Here is a 14,086-nt window from a genome sequence, read left to right as displayed (position 1 = left end):
TGGGATCTGTAGCTTAGGAACCTGTACAAAATAATGGACAGAAATCAACATTTAAAAACCAGCTTTACAAATTAATATAGTATTTAAAGAAGCATCTCTGTCCTCTGTCCTCCTAATTATGCCATTTAGAAAGATCTCTCTCTTAAAAAGGATATATTTCTCAGGTACATAGAAAACATTCACAGATTTTAATGTAAAGGGTTTTTTTTCATACATAGTAAGTAGCTCTGGGGAGCTGCTTAGACAAGAGGGTTTTAAAATACCAATAGCAATGTAGCACTGTTTTACAAGAACATAAACACAGTTTAACACATACTAATCTAAACTCCAGGTGTTTTATGGCTGCTGACAATTTTCCTGAACTGAGGAAATAAGAGGCAATAAACCTGGTCACAGTGTTTGAAATGTGTACTGTTAATTTTGTGGGGGCTTTCTCCTGGTCTCATGCTTTTCCTCAGTAATATGTCTGATTTCCTCAGATAATGCTCTAATGGCACTAACATCCACACTAGATTTGCTTTATTTCCCTGCTTTTTGCTGAGACTTTTATGGTGTAATGAAAGCATTTATTTCAGTGTCCCCAGAGACCTGCTTTAAATTGACCTGCTAGCCAGAGCTTTATTATGGACAAAGGCTAAAAGAGTGTAATCTAAAAATCTTTATTTATTACTATTGCTTTAGCTTCACATTCAGCTGGAGAGCCACATAATTATCATAATTTATACATACCTGGAACAAGGCACAGAACATGTTTTGAAGAATATTGTCTTTCTGCTCTCTTTAGGCAGTACCCTCGCTCTGGGAAGCTGATTAGAGAGCCTGTAAGAGTTTCAGCTAGTCTCTATAAGACTTGAGGTTGCCAGTTGGGGAAGCTGTGACAAGGGTGAAAAGTGCATGGCGAGGAAGACCTCTTACTTCATCCAGAAGACCCCAGCCCAAGACCACCAGACGGCAGTGTGCAGGCATAGAGGGGAGGGGAATAGTATTAATGAGTTCTTGGAACTAATTGTAATAATCTCCTCCTATGCTTGTGAAATCTGATGAATATGTATGTTTGTGTATAATAAATATCTGGCTTGTTGAGCTCTCGGTGTGCGAGTTATGAGGAGCGATCCCCTTCGCACCCAGCGCTGCAATAAACTCACCTGCTTTATAACTCTTTGTGAGTTATGAAGTTCTATTCTGTAAATTGGCTTAGCAGGCTCTGAACAGCCACGCAAGGTGCAAAGTCACTGGGGCAGGTGTGAAACAGAAGAGCACTTGATTTTCCATGTGTTGTATTGTGCATGACAGTAGGGAAGAAATTTCCTCCTGATAATCCACAACAGCCCATTAGTGTCCTCTGGAGAATATCCTCTTGAGATATCATACCTGGAAAGCAAAACTATCCAGAGCTGTGTATACAGACACAACTCTTCATGCAAAGAGCCCCAACTACTGCAGATGAGGGTGCATTGTCCTGGGTTCAGCAGTAGCAGTTATTTTTCTCCTTCTTAGCAGCTAGTACAGTGCTGTGTTTTGATTTTTTGGCCTGGGAATAGTGCTGATAACGCCGATGTTTTCAGTTGCTGCTCAAATGTTTGGTCTGGACAAGGACTTTCTGAGCCTTATGCTCTGCCAGGGAGGAGGGGAGGCCGGGAGAAAGCAGAGACAGGACACCTGACCCAAACTGACCAAAGAGGTATTCCATACCACAGCACGTCATGCCCAGGATGTAACGGGGAGTTACCCGGAAGGGCTGGGACTGCAGGGTTGGAGGAGGTATCGGTCGGTACTCGGCTGGGGGAGTGGGGTGAGTTATCTGTTGGCTGGTGCTGAGGTGTTGTATTCCCTTCCCTTGTTATTCCCTTTATCATTATTATTATTGGTGGCAGCAGTAGTGATTTGTGTTATACCTTAGTTACTAAACTGTTCTTATCTCAACCCGTGGAGGTTGCATTCTTTTTGATTCTCCTCTCCGTCCCCCCAGGAGCAGGGGGAGGGCAAGAAGGGGCGGGGAGTGAGTGAACGAGGTTTGTGGTTGGGTTTAAACCACGACATGCATGAACAGAATTACTTTTAAATAAGTTTCTAATTCCTCCTGTGCCTGCAGACACAGTGCAAGCCCTTGTCTGCCACTTGCCACTGCCAGCTGAAACTGCACATTTCTGTTCTGTCCCTCCTCCTCAAACTGTGGAATAACTTGTGTTTCCTTCTAAATGTCAAGATACTGGTTGGAAAAGAGCAGTGAAAATGTCAGAATATTTCATGGAATGATAAGAATGTTTGCTAGAGAGATTCACCAAAACTGCAACGTTTTCATTAAAAATTTAATCATTATAAGCCAATAAAATATTGACCTCAGTATTTCCAGATAGTTTTCTGTCATCTCTAGTAGCTTCTCCACTACTTTGCCCATCCATCCCTCTTCCATTAGCTTTGTTTCTCCAGTAACTGCTTTACGTTTTGTCCAGTACTGCCTTTCCTACATTGTGACTGAAGAAAGTAACTTCTAGACAGAGACACGAAGGAATCCTTTCCCACCTGCCCTGTCCTAGCCTGCCCAGCCCAGAGAGTGCTCTGCAGGATGATGATGAGAAAGCCTTACTCAGTCACCCCTTGCAGCCTTGTTTAGAAGTGACATTTTAGCTGGCAGAAACAGAGACAGCAGGGGCCAATGCCTGACTGTCACTCCAGATGGACAACACTTGGTTAGTGTGTGAGTGAGAAGAGCTTCACAAACCTCGATTATTACAACTCCCCCACACAGTCCAACTGTACTGACAGCTCTGAAACTCTCCAGGCTAACCCTCTGGTGCCCAAACACAGACAGAAGGATGTCATCAGTGAGATGAAGAGCTGCTGCTCAAACACAGAGTCATTAGCCTTTTCCAGTTCATCTGGTTTTATGTAATGTGTCCAGGACAAAGTATCATCTGAGAAACTAGTATTGTGGAGATCCCAAGGCTTGGGATCTATTTCCCAAAGGAAATGCCATGGACTGCAAGCAGTGCTCAGGAATAAATATTTCTTAAATAAAAAAGTGTCCAAAATCGGCTTGAGATTTTCTGGCAATGCCACCAACACAGAAATGAGACCAAGAATCTGGAATGAGTTTCTCTGACCTTCACATTTTTGAATCACAAAGCAGACCTTTTAATGATTTTCAGATGAACCAAACAGCAAAACCCTCCTCTACTCCCAAAATGCCTCCAGAAGAAAACCTTACACTGAGTTTTGAAGTCAATTCCTACCTCAGGAAAACATTGCTGCTTAGGAAACCTTTGAGAAAATGAAGCCAATTTAGACCAAATTACTTGGAAGATAAAAAGGATTGTCTGAAAATAAGGCATTGTAACATGAATGGAGTGAATGCAACTTTGATAATTTCTGGGAAGACACATTTGCACGTTACTTTCTATTTCTAAAATACTTTAAATTTAGCATCCTGCTTGTCTGCTGATCACAGATACAGACTTCTCTTTTAACTAGAGTAAGTTTAGATTGAACACTCAGAAAAGAGGTAGGAAAAGGTCATGTGTGCCACTGTCCAGTTTACTTCCTGTTAGTACTTTCCCACAGCATCCATTAGCTGCCTTTAGCAATTTGCAACATATATCTGTTTAAACATTCTAAAAATACCTATCTCTTCCCACTATATTTCGATACATGGTTTTACATTTTACAGATATACCTTATTCTCTGCAGCAGTTTTAATCTCTCCTTTATCCTAATATACTTGAAAATAGATAGTATTTAGTAATAACCACAATTCTCAGCTACATTCATTTTTATCTGTTGCCATTGAACTGGGAAAAAGTCCCAGGTCATACAGGAAAAGATTACTGTTTTTATTATTTTAAATTTGTTCATAGAACCAGGGAATCATTTAGGTTGGAAAAGTCCCTTAAGATTGTCAAGTCCAGCCATCAGCTAGTCACTACCAAGTACACCACTAAATCATGTCCCTAAGTGCCATACAATTTGAAATATTTTTGTCTTCAAATGGGTGTATAAATGGAAACTGTGAGAGTACCTTATTTCTAGGGCATCATTATAAAATTCACCTTCAGGGAAAAACTGAAGTGCAGTGTTATTGTTTTTTTCCCAAATGGTCTTTTGTCACAGCAAGACATCTAATTAGGAATTTTATGTTGGCAGGTAAGAAGCAAACAGTTCTTTTCAGATACACCTGTGCTTCTTTTCGAAGCAACAGCATATTTTGTTGTTTTTTCCTTTTTTAGAACAAGAAGAAAGAAAAGATTAAAAAGAATACATTGGAAACTTGAACATTGCTCAACTAACAAAAATTTATAAAAGACTGATGAATATAGGAGCAGATTTAAAGTTCAAAAGTATTTGGAAGAGGTGTGAATGCACATTACTAGAGGGAAGAAGAGTTGTGTTGCTGCACTGTAACTGAATGACTATCTCTTTTTTGTGTATGCTTATGTAGTATGGTATCACAGCAGAATACTACACTGCTAACGGAGAGAAGTCATTGGTCCTGAAAGAATCAGACCTTGTTAATGTGAGAGGATGTGTCACTCTCTCACTCTTTTTGGGATGGAAGGCAGAACTGATTAAGTACCTTTATCTAATGAAATATCTGTAGGTGATAAAGGACTGCCACTGGAGGCATTGAAACAAATGGTCAAGCCTGTGCAGGCGTAATTCAGATAAAATCAAATCATTAACAACATGTTTTGTTGCAATATGAGAGTTAGCATGGGAAAGGCAGGAGGCAGAGTTATGAAAGTGATTTTGAAGGGAGACAGACAGTTTCTCAAGTATTGAATTTATTGTAGAGGCATACAAGAGACTGTTGATTAGGAAAATTACCATTTTGCTTGCTTTCTAAAACCAGTTTGCTTATAGCTCTTGGAAATGAACAATATTGGACCAAGAGCATTCCAGATTTTTATCTGAAGGAAACTGAGTCTACTCAGTAATCACTTAGTCATCACTCAAGTGAAAAAACTCTGCAACATTTTTTTCTTAGGAGACCTATAGTTGTTCCGGAAGCATACAGATTTGATATAGAACATAAGTTTAAATAGTATTTGCATCCAATTATATTTGAATAAAGAAGTTAACTTATTTAAGTCAACTTCTGCTGACTGTACAGAAATGTGAGAGAATAAATATTTATCTGCTCTTTTCAGACTCTTCCCTTCATCCATGACATCTAGCAGTGTGTACGTTAGAAAAAGCGGAAAAGAATAAAACCAGAAATAGCTTGGCACTGTTTTTCATTGCAATATTTCATTAGAGATAATTTTTCCCCACAAGAAATTTTCTCAAAATAAATGTTGATATGTTTGGTTTTAAATTAGACACTTACTTAGAAATTAGAATTTTCTCGGATTGTGCTTACTCTGGTAAACTGCAATTATGAGGAAAAAGAAGGATCAATAAGGAATCAACCATAAGTACAGGCTGGACATTTATATCCTGAACAAGACCCAGGAAGTCAAGCACTCCTAGTTGCAGAACTACACAAGAAATAGCTATTTTCTAGAGATGTGTTTTTATACATTTATGTTTTCTTTCCTTAGTCTTATGACCTTGAGGGATAGAAGACAAAAAAACTGTCAAGAAGATGAACTGGAAACTGAAGAACTAAGGACAGCCTAAAAAATTTCCACAGTTCCTTTCCTGTATGTTTATTCTTCTGTGCTGATTACCGGCTTTCTCTGAATACCAGCCAAATCCTCTCCTTTCTGATTGCCTGCCTTCTTCCTCCTTTTTTCATGTTGCTCTGTACCTTTTATTTCCTCCTACCTTTCACCTCTTCCTTTGCTAGTCAGAAAAACAAAGTCCACCATAGTGGAAAAGGAAGTGAAGCTTGTTAAAATATGGCACTGATACAGTGCTTGCCAGCTATGTCTGTTCTTTCAGCTTGTCTGAGTGAGTCTTTTTCAATAGTTTTCTGTCTTATTTATATTACAGGTTTTCCAGGGCAGGGACAGCCTAACTTCTCAGTTAGACTAACTTTGTGAAGAACTTAGCAGATGGCTCCCTTCTCAGTTTTTTTTTTTTTTTTCCGTCTTCCCATAGAACTTCACATAGAAACTAAGTGATATTATGTTCTACTATGTGTTCAAGGCTGAACGTCAAGTATCATTTTACTGTATCTGGAGCTTAATTCAGCAAAGCACCGAAGCACTGATTTTAAGCGTAACTAACCCCCTTAAACACCATAGGAATACTCACGTAAGTAATTTTTCAGTTCTGTGAGAATCTTTTAGCAAATTGGAGTCCTATGATCTGCGTTCTTAAAATGCCCACTGTTTCCAGGAAAGCAATCCTAGTCATGAGAACATTTCTAGCCAGTTTGGAGCATGATGTGGAAAAAAAATGAAAAGTTATTATCACAGTCTGGAATGACAAGGTAAACTGTGGTTCTACGTATGCAAAATATAAATTTTAATGTTATCTTCAAAATGAACTTTAAAATATTAAATACTCTATGCAAAATAAATAATTGGTGAATATAATAATTATATAAATAATAAATGTTCAAAATAATGTATACGAAAAATTATCACTTAAATTATCCTCTCTTTTCCAACTGAATTATTTTATGATAACTAAACTTTGCTTCAAGAATTCATCAATTTCCGAGTTCGGACAATTGCTTAAAGCATAAAATTTGATCTTTTTTTGTAAGAGAAGAACCAGTCTGAGATCATGACATTCATGACATCTTCATTCTGTGAATAACACTTGTAACTTGTGGCCTTTTGACTCCCATGATTTTTTCAGTAATTATTTGCTATTTTATGGAAATGTCTTCTTTTTATGAAGAGGTGAAAATTTGAACAAATTTTTCTGTAACTGACAATTTTTAGGGAATTCATTCTGTGTTGTTAGAAAGACTTCTGTAAACAGGTATCTTCTCTGAGGTGACTTCCAAAATTGTTCATTTTTTTTAAAGTACATTTTTAAAATTATTTCAAAAATTTTGTAAAAACAGACACTGTGGATTTCCAACTCAGTAAATCTTTCTGATATGAAGTATAGTCTAAAGAAGAAAACCATCAGTTTGAAGGTATTTTTCCTTTAGTGGAAGCTAGAGAAACTATAGACATGGTTAGAATACCCAAGGAATGGCTGTAGGAAAACTGTATGGGTAAATGGTGAAGAGAATTGACATACATTAAAATGCAGTTATTTCTGAATCAGTTTTTATTTTGTACTGAATGATTCTTGAATGTCTGAATGTTTGCAAATATTAATCAAGATAAGGTAGTAGTCTGTGATAGCTGCAAACTATGGTGTCCTCCATGAAAACAAGATCATTAGTTCTTTAAGTACCTGTCTGTCCTGTTTTCATAACACATTATCACCAAATAGTTTGTCTGGAGTGCAGATGGTTGCATTCTTAAGCTACAGAGCTTTCTGAACATTATTGACATTATTAAAGAAGCTATTTAATAAATTAAAAAGTGTTCTGTACAATCATAAATCTCATCTGAACAAAGAAATTATTGATAAGGAAACTAATCAATAAAGGTTTGTATGGGTATCAGCACGACAGCTTCTTATGTTTTATTATGCATGAAAAATTAAGCTCCTTAAAGAAATCTGTCACAGATATGTGAAGAGTTCTGATCCAAATTAATTATTAATAAAATTAATTATTAATAAAAATATGAATGATAAATTATTATTGTTTAAAAATATTTAAGTAGATTGTCACAGATCTGCTGTATTGAGAGAGAAATCACAATGAAAAAAAGCAATCATCTTTCTCAGCTTTCATCCAATCTGGCTCTCTGTGGTGTGGAGACTGCAGCAGACCCCTAACATGACTCATTATAGTCACAATTCGCCCTGACATGGAAAAGTTAAGGTGAAAACCAAAGAGAATTTTGTGGAAGAAGGGAAGGTGATAGCTGTAGTTCTGTGGCTGAGCCTCCAACTCAGAGGAGTAGAGCAAGACTATGCCCCAATTACTTGGGGATTAGACTTCGTGAAAGAGTGAACATTAAATTGCTGAAGCTCCTGCCTTACAGTTGAGACCTTTCTTGTTTGGGGTAAATGCCTTAGTGTGCAGAGATGTATAGAAAGAACACTGAGAGGGAAAATTTGGAGAATGAAGATGGGAGGAGGGAGACCATCACTGCAGATGTGAGGTTGTATGGTGTGGGTGTTGAGACATGGGAAACAACTGCAGCTGGGGTTATCATATACCCAGGGTCTGCATACTACTCGCCTAAAATCAGCTGTGAGTCTCATTTGCAATTTGGTCAGAATCACCCTATAGTCAGATAAAAATGGTATATAACAAATGGCAGAATAGGATCACTGTTAGCAATGAATATAAATTGGAAGCCAAGAATGGTGCAAAGCTGATAAAGAAACAAAAAGGCATGAGAGAAAGCTTATCACATAAGATCTGAAAGATATTTTTAACTATACTAAGAACAAAAGAAATCATAATAATACTACTTTCTCCTTACTATATTGAAATAATATATCAAAAATAACACATCTTTCCCTTTTCTATTGGATATTTCTGCTCCTGTTTGAAAAAATTAAATAAATGCAGTCATTTCACAATTTGCTGATGAAATACTTTCTACAGTAAATAAAAAGTTGAAACTCCTATAGTTAGCTATTTTAAAGCAACAGTTCTGGCCAACTTCCTGTCCCAAAGAGTGAAAAATTAAAAGGATGAGAAGCTTCCCAGTTTCTCAGTGTTGATTTCTAACACAACTTAATTAGGAATTTTTAGACAATCAAAAGGCAATGAAAAAAAGAAAAATAGAAGTGTTAATGTAGTGTTTTAATTTAAAATGGGTATAAATGTGATGACTCAATTAGCTACATAATTCTTACATTGATTCTGCGTAAACTAATCAAATTAATGTTTTAAGTGGGACTTGATTTATAGAAGTTGATAAAGAGAAATCAGTTATATATAATTAATATTAGTTTTATGGAAACCAGATATTTTCTAAAATAAAGTTGTTTCTGATGGGTTTATGAGTTTGACTGTTGGAAGGATCCGTGTTGTTTTATTATTTATCATTGCTGAAAACACTTCTCATATACATATTTCAGAAACTGAGTTAAGATCCAGAGAGCATGCCAGAGAAGAGTTAGGACAGACAGTCGTGGAGTACATGAAGAACAGATATAAGATAAGCAGAGGAATCTTTGATACAGCAGACAAAATATCAAAATGTGAGATGTCTGCAAATAAAGTAATCAAGGCAAGATTTTTATTGTGTTTTACTGAACTCTTGGAGTAAATGGTTAAAGGCCATGGTTTATTCTCTGACGTGAGAGAGAGAATTCATAGAAAACCCATGGCCTTGGATTTGTGTATAAATGTGTGTGCAAATAGTAACAACAGACCTAACATAAACAAACAAACAAACAAGTTAACAGACATTCAGTGTAGGAACTGGGTAGGTTGATTAATTAGTATTATCACATGGAGGTAAAATTATACATTAATTTGATACACATTAGTAGACCTATGTGATCATTCTACTGGCTTCAGTAAACTCAGACTACATTCATAACTGTCCACCTACTGTAAGAAGGAAACAGTTCATTGACTGTTATGGTCTGCCTGCTCTAAAGTGCAGTATTATTTCCTAGAAATTTAAATCAGAAGGGACTGTGAAATTCAGGTTTAACTGTTTTCTCACCTAGGTACTGCAGGGGATCAGACATCTTTCACAAAGCCTATATTATGCTATTACAAACTCAAACAGGCAAATAAAGAATGGCAAATATTTCACAAAGAGGATTTCTATATCAATTTTTGGTCAAAGGTCTATACAAGTATTTCTGGAAGAAGGGGAATTTCAAGTGAATATAGCAATGCCATAAGCCACAGAATCTAGCAGAGCTCTTTTATTTGAGAAAGCTAGAAGTTATAGCTCATATTGTGCAGGTATTTTACGTGTTTATTGAAGAGCTTAATGGATTTTTAAAAAACAAAATAATTTGAGGTTTAGGGTCAAGAAAGTATAAGTATCATTAGCCCATAAATTTGGAAAGAACAATACCAACAAAGAAGAGAATAAGGGGATGTAGATTCCAGAAAGAAAGGCAGTCATCAGAAGTAGATTATGGCCAGACAAACCTGTGAGTGAGCCAGAATGGTTGAAGAAGTCACTGGATACTAACCCATATCAGAAACTAACAAGTTATGGGCTTGAAATCATTGTATTAGTTCAAAACACCACTTAATGGCACCATAAATATCCCAATGACTCTATTAGGAGTAAACCCTCAGGAGTAAACCCTTAGGAGTAAACCCCAATTAAGACTAAACACAAGGCCAGTTGCCAGTTCTCAGCAGAGAAGCTGGAAACTTCCAGTTGCAGACTGAAGTCCTCTAAAAGAGCTCTTTCATATGCACTCACTCAGACCATTGGAGCAAGGCATTCTGGTAATCATTTATTTTCAATATGTAGAAGTGGTTTTGCGCAGTTAGAATAGACTGCCTGAACGATATAGATCCTATCATGGGACAGAAAAAAACCCATCTTGATGTGTCTTAGTTGGTCTGAATGTTGCTGCTGGTGGCTCTGTTGGCTTTTCTTTTTGTTTTAGCATATATCAGGATCTTAATTTATTACAAAAAAATTCAGCTGGATGTTGTTTTCAGTTTTCCAAGATGTATGAATTTATTGTTGGCCAGAAGGACATCCAGTAACTTTTGTACCCTCACTTGTAAGCTTTAGATAAAAATATTAGTTGATGTCTGCTATATCTTTTCATTTAAAATGAAGCATTTTGGGAGTTAACTTTAAATTTTATATGAAAAATATACCTGTGGGAGACAGTCGCCTAACAGCCAGAATGTCTTACAGTTTGGGGATGCAGCAAATCTACACTGAATAAGCACTTGTAATGAAAAGCCAGATTTGAATTTAATTGCATGTTTTTACAAAGACAACGCTGTATCCTATTACCAAAGGTTATAAGTTAACCTTTTACTGTTTACTGCTTTGTCTTCTAAACATGTTAGCTTGATTGCAGGCTGCTTTGTGCTGTCACTCTAAGACAAACACTTTGAGCTTGTTTATTCCTCTTGACAACAGGTTTAAACAGGTTGGCATAGCTATACTGTGATCAAAGAAGTAATCATTTGCTGAATGACAATGCACAGAGTATTCGTATTATGCACATCAAACTGCATATCACACTTGGAGGGGACCATTCAGAATCAGAAATCAAGAATCACAATGCAATTTGCACTCTTTGACTGGCTATCAGTAAATTATATGGATGATAGTGAAAGCTGGTATTATAATACTGCCATAAGCCTTAGTCACATTGTTTAAACGCACCTTTCTGATTGCATATTGAAAACTAAGGAACAGTGCACTTCCTGAAGTAGAAACACTAGAAAAAGGAGCACTTTATAAATCAGAGATCATTTAAGAGTCTGGATGCCTAATTTCTTATTTCCAGCTGTTGATTCTATGATGGTGTGCTTTTTGTAATTATATGTATATTTTTAGTGTCCCTGTCCATGGCAGGGGGGTTGGAACTAGATGATCTTGAGGTCCTTTCCAACCCTAACTATTCTATGATTCTATGATTCTATGTATGCATTAGGATTGAACAATTCTCATGAAGAATATTTGAAATGTATACAAAATGGTATGAATTAACATTGCAATATGAAAGGGACCAGGAATAATAAATCATTCATGACAAGCTAAAAGATAAACAAACACATATAGTGGAAAACAAACCACACCGTGAAGCTAAGTGGTGTAGAAGCCATCTGGGTTTACTTTGGTCAGGGTCAACTGTTCCTAATGTTTCAGTTTTCTCCCCTTTTCTGCTCTCAAGTTATCGTTTTAACAATCAGGAGTCTGTTCAAATAGAATGACCGTAGAGCAACTTGGAAGCAACTTAGCTGAGAATTGCCAGTATACCTGCCTGGGTAGTGAGAAGGAAGAGTGTCTTCTGGGGCCATCAAATCTAATAATTTACTTCTGAAGGTATATAACTATGTTGTAAGTCTGGGAAATCAAGTTTACTGGCTGAGGCTGGGAATACTTTCCTCAGGATACCCAGATTAACATGCTGTAATTTAAAGGACTTGTAACTTCTATGTGTGCCTCAGTGTGTCCACTCTTTCCAAAGAGAGGTCTGGATGTGACCTTCTTTCTGATTGATGCTCTTGAAGTGTCTGAGAGACGTAAGCTGGTGCTAAGGCCAGCTTTCCAAAGATGAAGGGAGTAGAAGTGTGAAAGACAATCATTTTGTGAAGCATTGAAGTGAAAAGGACTGGTCCACATAAAAGACATCTGACTGCAAAAGAAATTAGCAATTCCTGAGTTTTCCAGAGAAAAGACCTAAAGAAAGATCTAAGTCATTTGGACTGATATGTCCTCTTCTAATCCAGTACTCCAAAGTGCATGAAATGTGTTCACCCTAGGGTTCCACAGCCAATATGCTCTAAATTTCCTTTCATGGTAAAAAGTTGCATCTGAGCAAACACATCCACATAATTCAAAGAGAGAAAGTGTCACATGGGATAAGACCAATCATCAATCTGGACCGGTATCCTATAGTGGCCTACAAGAAATGTTTCAGGGGAGATGTGAAACCTCTGTGGTGAGAAATTCTGTAATGCCATACAAGGTTTTCATTCTATCCAGGACATGAAATCTTGAAATATGATGCAAATTTCTTATAAAAAGTATACTCGAACATCTGGGATAGGAGTGACATATACTGTGAAAGGCATTGCATCTTCATGCCCTTTTGTCATTTAGAAGGAGATTTTAGAAGCATTTGAATGCCCCCACAAAATAAAAATTAGCTTTATGTTCTTACCAGCCTAGGACTTTTCTACACTGAATTAGGTCAGACTCGTGGGCAGCTTCAAAGAAGCCATCTCAGAAGGTCACAGAAAATGATGTGAAGGTGAAATAATATGGTCTTTCTTGGGGAACTGTCACATCATTTCTTCAAACTAGTGCAAGAAAGAAACATGAGCCATAACCAGTACTCCTATCTGCCCTTTCAAATGTCATGCATTAGGTCTGTCTTACTGCCTGACAGCTATCTACAGAAGGAAAGGATACTTGCTTTGATGAACCTATTTCCTCTTTATTATAAAAAACTCAGCTGTAATTATGAGAAGCAAGTAAGCAATATTTTTATGTGATGAAGTTTAACTATTCAGTTTCATGGGAAATACAGAATATTTTGGCAATTTTTAATTGCAAATTGCTTATTACAATTTCAATTTCATTTACAATTACAAATTACAATTTCAAAATTGCATACATCTTAGTGTACTTTACACTATCTTACTGCAATAACTAAAAGTGAGCCAAACTTAGTTCAGCAAGTCTCGGATATATCCAAAACTGTAGATAGCTGGAGAGCATTTTAGCTATCTTACACTAAAGAAGAGGTAAGGCATTAAAATGGGTTTGAATTCACTTGAAAGTCAGTTCTTCTTGAAATATTTGATTTAAATACATGTAAGCACTGGATTTTTTTGCAGTCTTTACTAACCTTCCATTTAAATGATCAAGCAGGCTAATATGCCACCAACTTATTGTATGTCTTAATTTTATTAGTAAATAAATTCTTAGTATATAAATTCTTAGATATTAAAGAAACCTGAATTCCACACAGAAATTTTCAGGAGTTACTGGTAGTTTTATAAAGTGGGAGACATAAGGAAAAATGTTCTGTTCTTGCCTTCCTGGTTACACAGAGAAAGGTTTCACTGTACTTTAGGAAAAACAGAAAGTCTATTCCTGCAAAAGTGTGAGGGGAACTTGAAGGTCAGATGATCAATGTATTTGCTATGACACTCTTTCCTAGACTGGATTTTGCATCCTAGACCAGCAACATTTACATATGGCATTAAGAAGAACTCAGATACAGAAAGAAACACATTTAGTATAGCTTTGCTGCAAGACTTTCCTATTTTATCTTTCAAGGTCACACGTGAATCAACAATATTCCTTGCTGTATTCTCCGAAATGAGAGACTTCTAATTTCAAAAGCATCAGAAAGAAGGAGGCCCACGGTGACCTCTAATTACTCTTTATTTTATATAACGCTTTGACACCACTGGTTTTTATTAATAGAGAAGATT

The sequence above is a fragment of the Lathamus discolor genome, chromosome 2 (assembly GCF_037157495.1).
Source record: "Lathamus discolor isolate bLatDis1 chromosome 2, bLatDis1.hap1, whole genome shotgun sequence".
NCBI classification, from domain to species: Eukaryota; Metazoa; Chordata; class Aves; order Psittaciformes; family Psittacidae; genus Lathamus; species Lathamus discolor.
This window is presented reverse-complemented; position numbering follows the sequence as displayed.